A 6,170-nucleotide genomic window follows, 5' to 3' on the forward strand; every position below is an offset into this window, starting at 1 on the left:
GTGTGTGTGTGTGTGTGTGTGTGTGTGTGTGTGTGTGTGTGTAGGATAGAACTGATGAATAATTTAGAATTAATAGGTTCCTATGTTGATACCCATTGCCGTAGCATCTCAGTGCTTTACAGTCATGCATTAGGGCTAATAAAGAAACTCCAGTTTTTATCTGTAGTCAGTGGGAAGGTTAGGGTTTGCATATCAAGCTGTTGGAAGAGAAGTCATGCTTACTCTTTGATCTATTGGGGGCGAAGACTAGATAAAAAGTAGGTTTGTCCGTAGTGTCTGTATCAGCTGTACCTGATTCTGGATAATCTTAAAACCCTTAAGCAGGAATGAAAAGCTTTCAGCTGATAAAAGGACAGGTAGAGTTGTTGTTATTAATAAAAGCAGGAAGGTTTTGTCTTACATTGTAAAATATTAGTGCTGCTTGGAATTATTTTTTCAAGCCACTAGGGAAATCTGTATCAGCTAAACTTTTTGTCTGTATTTTCTGGGGCTTACCAGAACAGAAAAGATCTTGAGGCTCACCACACCAACAATCCATGAGTCAGTGAAGGGCTGTAAGTACTCTCATGTATGTAGATTACTTGGAACCTGAGGTTGGTACAAGTTTTTACGTACAACTTCCCCTCTTCCATCGTGCGTTGCAGATGTTCGTTTGCATTCTGCTTTTACCATCTGGATAGATCTGTCAAATCAGTGGGAATTTGTACATGTTAAACATAAGAACTGCTATACTGGGTCAGTCAAAATCTAGCCAGTATCCTGTCTTTCACAGGAAAGGAAGGAAATCTTAGGAAGATTCTAAGAAATGGGGCATGTGTAGAGTGATCCAGCCCAGCCCCTGCTTTATCCTCCCAGTTGCCAGCCACCATAAGGTTAGGAATACTCTCAGCTTGTGGGAACAAATGATTGGAATGCAGATTTAATGTGTGGATAAGAGGACTTTGCTGTGAGGTTTGGCTTCTACTCCTATTTCAGTCAATAGCCCCACATTAAAAAAAATGACCTACTGGTTTGAGCTGCCCAGATTTTGGGGTGCCTGTTTTGAGACATATTAGGCTGATTTTTATAACGCTGTTCAATTGTGGTTGGACTTATTTGTACTCAGAACCTCTAAAATACCTGACATAAGGTGCTACCCCAAAATTACAGGCCAGTTTTTTTTAAATATTAGTCCAAGAGTCTACTCCTTAGCTTGAATGGGAACATGCTTTGAGCAGGGGGCTGAATTATATGACCTCTCGAGGTCCCTTCCAACCCTCACTTTCTATGATTCTGTGATTCTAGGTGCAAGTGCAGGGCCCATTTCTGCTGTTTCCTATTGAAACCTTCTGCTGTGAGCCTATTCTTTTGTTTATCTTTTTTATTCCCTATTAAGGTGCCTATTCACTTTCTGAAGTGGGGAAAAAAGACAGCAGAAGTAATGCTGAAAGAAATGATAATTTGTAGCCCATATTCTGCCCTGCAAGAGTGAGGAAGCTCTATTTCCTCCTTGTGTTTGTTTTGGATTATTCTTTTCAGTGCAGAAGAATATTTTATGAAAGGTTGTCTTTCTGGTACACTAAGCGCACAACTTCTATGGAAGTTAAAACTCAGAAATCTCTTCTCTCAAAGGGCTGTTGAGGTTTATATTTTTTTTTCACTTTTTAAATATAATGATGACCTTTCCACAACACTTTAATGCTATATAAAAATGGGATGCAAACCCGTCACTCCAAACAGGGCATGTCACAAGGCAATACCTACCCCAAGGAGGTAAATGCATCCCAAGAAGCAGCAAGGACCCAGAAGGGTTATGAGGAACAAGGCCCCCATAACTGGCCTTCCCAGCCTCTATGAAGGCTGAAGCCCCCACCTCAATTTGAGTATCCTCTGATAAGGCCCAATTTCTCTAGAAAGGGAGGAGAGGGCAGGGCAAGAAAGCCCCCACCTGGGCCCCAAGATCCCTTTAGATCCCCAGCCCCAAATCTATGGCCTTCACCAGACTTCATCTCCCCAGTCTCCCCTCACACCCTCGGATCACAGAATGAGACGCTTTTGTCCTTTGGTAGTGTCCAGACAAAAAAAATGCTCATCTGTGCTGATGCAAATGAAAGCTGAAAAGAGGAAGCACTGCTTTTGAGTGGGAGGTGGAGGAAATAGCCAATGCATGGTAGGCAGATCAGACATGAGAAATGGAGAAATGAGAAATGGACAACTTTTGCTAGAGTTACTGAGAAATATAGTAATCTAAGTATGATGGGGCTGCATTATGCCATATGCAGAGACAATATCACATTATTTTAAAAATAAAAAAGAAAGTAAAAATAATAAGTTATGATACTAAACCTGTGCCTTGGTATCTTTTTAGCCAGTTTGCTTATACAGTGGACCATTTTTTTTCTTTATCTTGCAGCTGTTTTTTGCCCCTTCAGATTACAAGCACTTTCGGGAGGGGACTGTATTGCCCCATGTATTTGTTTTCTTTTGGTTGTGTAGTCTTTAGCCCCGTGGAGGAAACAGCCATAGAATGTTTAAATCATGAATCCAGTACTATAGATAGAACTTAATGTACCTGTGCCATATTTTGGTGAAGGACAGTTAATTTTGTTGCATACCAAAAACCAACATTGGTACTTTTTATTGCCTACTTGGTTTTACGGATGCATCATGGAAAAATCTTCTCCACCCAACAAGCAGATGGTATGCCTTGGCTGAAGCCACTGTTATCTCAGTTCATTATCATGACCTTAGTTGCATCCTCAGATAACCATCAAAAGGCATTCAACCAATTCAAGCCAGATATTGTGCTAATGTCAGACTGCATGTACCAGTCTCATATCAACTGTGTGCTACCCATATAACAGCTATTCAAGCAGATACTAGAACAGTAGAGTTTCTGACTAAAAAAGGAAGCACTGACATTTATAATGATACAAATGTCACAAACCACACATGAGCTAACAATGTCAACCTGTTGCAGAAAAAAAAAACTTTGTGCTGGGGTGTATGAACAGGAGTGTTATTGTAAAACTTCTATTCCACCCAGTGCTGGGAAGGTCTCAGTTGAAGTACTGTGTCCAGTTTTGGGCATCACACCTTGAGAAAGACTAGAGGACAGCAACACAAATGACCAGAGGTCTAGAAAACATGGCATATGAGGAAAGATTAAAAGAACTGTATTGGTTTAGAGAAGATAGGATGAAGGGGGTTTGTAATAACAGTGTCCAAATATGTAAAAGATTGCTGTGAAGAGGAAGGTAATACGTTGATTTCCATGTTCACTAAATTGCAACAAGGGAGATGTATGTTAGACTTTAGGAAAACAACTTTCCAACCGTGAGGATTGTTGACCACGGGAATAGATAATCTTGGAGGTTAATAAGAACAGATGAAATGCACCTCTGTCAGAAATGGTTTCAATTAATCCTATCTTGGGACAAAAAGTATGCTTAGATGACCCCTAAGGTAGTAGTTCTCAACCCTTTTTTGTACCAGGACCCATTTGTAAACATTGATGGTCAGTCCCAGCCCATTAAATAGTTTAAGTAGAAAACAGCCCCCTGGCCCTGCCAGTGCCCCTCACTCTCAACCCACAGTTCCCCACCCCCCAGCTCTGCTGGTGCCCCTCACTCCTCACCCACTGCCCCCAGCCTCCCAGTGTGTGGGGGCAGGAGTGGGTGTGTAGGGGGGGTGTGGCAGGGGGGGTATGAGCTCCCCCATATTTGTTCACCCACAGCGACCATGGGGCTACAGCCTGGTTGGAGCAGCATGGGCAGGAGCCATTTCCACTGCCCAGCTGGCAGAACCCAGAATGGGAGGGCAGAGCGGGGCAACAAGACTCGTTGCCACCACCTCTTGGGATTCCAGCACCAGCTGCACCACCAGCAGCACAAGGAGTAAAGGACAGTGGGGGCCGCACTGCTATCACCTCCTCCCACTGCAAGCCACTCACCCTCTACCCCACCACCATGGCCCAGCCATGACTGCTGCTCCCCTCAGGTCACCTGCACATCCCCTCTGGGCTAGAGCTGCAGCCTGAGGGGAGCTGTGGCAGCAGCTGGGCCATCGCAGCAGGGTAGAGAGTGAGCAGCTGATGGTGGAAGGAGGTGAGGGCAGTGTGGCCCCATCCCCATCCATTACTTCTCTTGTTGCTGGTGGCACAGCTAGTGCAGGGGTCACAGTGGTGGCAGCAGCAATGAGTCTTGCAATGAATCTCTCTGCCCTGCTCTGTCCTCCCATGCTGGGTCCTACCTGCCAGGTTGCGGAGGCAGCTTCTGCTCACGCCAGTCCAGCCAGGCTGCAGCCCCATGCCCACTGTGGGCACACAAATCTGGGGGGGCATGTGCCCCCCATGTCCCCCGGTCATATCACCTGTGCCCTCCCACATGTTGTCTGTGCCCCCCATCCCATAGATTTACCTGCAGGGAGTTGCAGGAGCTGCTGTCCATGCTACCTGGCTGCCACATGCATGTGTGTGCATGCCCATGCACGTAGTGTCCCTTGCCTGATCGCCCTCCTCATGCTCCCCACAGCGCCAAGCAGCCCCTTGCAGGCTGGAATTCTCCCAGCCTGCAAAGGGAAACCCACGGTTTCCCATGTTTTTTTCCTTTAAAGGAGAATCTATTTTTAAAGTTTGTTTAAGACCTTTTCATATATTCTTGAGATCCACTTTTGGGTCATGACACATGGGTTGAAAAACGTTGCTTTAAGGGACTATCAACAATATGGCAGTGGCGGGTCTTGTAGAGGATGGGGCCCCATCTATACCCTGGGTACCCATGTCTGCAGTACTCTGGACTTGTTCCTCTGTTCCCACTCTCAAATCCCTAGTCTCCAGCCGGCCTGAAAGAGGTTGCTGTGGATGAGCTTTGAGCTCACTGATGTACTTCCAGGCTTGAAGCACATCAGCAAGTACAAACTGTGTAAGTAAGGGCCTGTTGTTCAGCCTGTCCTCACTGGTACCCACTATTACTCCAGTGTAAACAAACCCCACAAGTTCCTTTCGGCCCTGTCTCCTTTGATTCTTGGATTTTAGGTTGCAAAGCTCACCTTTGTTAATGCCCTTTCAGTAAAGCCAGCTGTGATAGTGCAGCAAGAGATAGACAAAGTAACAGCTGTGTGGCTGGAGGTATAAAAAGAAGATTTTATTACTCATCTCCAGCACAGATTTGTCCTGGGCAACTCTGGCCATTCTAATGGCTCCATAACTAAACAAGCCAGGATAGTAATGGCCAATATTCATGGAACAGTTTTACGCATAACTCCTTAATACTCTTCTCAGGAGGGGGAAGCTCCAGGTAGTGGAAGCAGCTGGAGAAATCTTATACAAGTGCCATATAAATACCTTACACAGTTGAAGACCTTTCTTTGCTGGGCTTGTTTTATCTCTCTCCAAACCATAGCTACTGCCCCCATTCTATAAAGTACCAGTAAAACCTGCTGACACTGTCCCTTTCCAACCTCAGCTTTCACCTCTACCCTGCTCCTCATGCTTCTTGCATTGCTAGTTTGAGTGGAAGGGGCCAGAGTTCCTGTGAGTTGGTGCTTTGTTACTAAACCTGGCCATTTGACTGGCTGCATTTTGCTCTACTTTATTACTTTTTGAAGACATTTGACCCACAGTAAATATTGGACTTTGGATAGAAAATTTTGTGACTTATAATGGATTCCACATGAGTGTCTCTTTGGTTGTATTTAAAATACAACAAGATCTGCATTTGATATTGATTTTGGGCTTGGTTTTATTTGTTCGTGTATATTTGAAAAAGAACAGATGCTGCTTGCACATTTCATATGAGATGGAATAAGTATACTCTGGAGAGCATACTTGATCCAGAGGTCACTCTCTCTGGGCAAATCAGCTAGCTATAATTTGCTTTGTGGCTTTTCTAACTCTCCTAACTTTGTAATGAAGGTCTATGAGCTAGATTATTGAGAAATAGTTTCTGATTTTTTTATTTAAACTTTTACAAAATATTTAAATGGTCATTTTGAAATGATTTGCTCCAATGGCATGCAAAGGATAACATCTGGATTCCTATATACAGTAGCATTTAAAATTAATTTGGAAAATTCCCTAGTCTTTCCAATAAACCCTTTGGGTAGCCTTTACCATAGAATTACTATCTGAGTGGTCCCCATCACCAGTAGCAGTTCTGCCTTTCTGAAAATCGTATTTCATGTGTGATTTA

This window comes from Gavialis gangeticus, unplaced genomic scaffold (genome assembly GCF_001723915.1).
Source record: "Gavialis gangeticus isolate Ggan-Ray unplaced genomic scaffold, GavGan_comp1, whole genome shotgun sequence".
Taxonomy (NCBI): domain Eukaryota; kingdom Metazoa; phylum Chordata; order Crocodylia; family Gavialidae; genus Gavialis; species Gavialis gangeticus.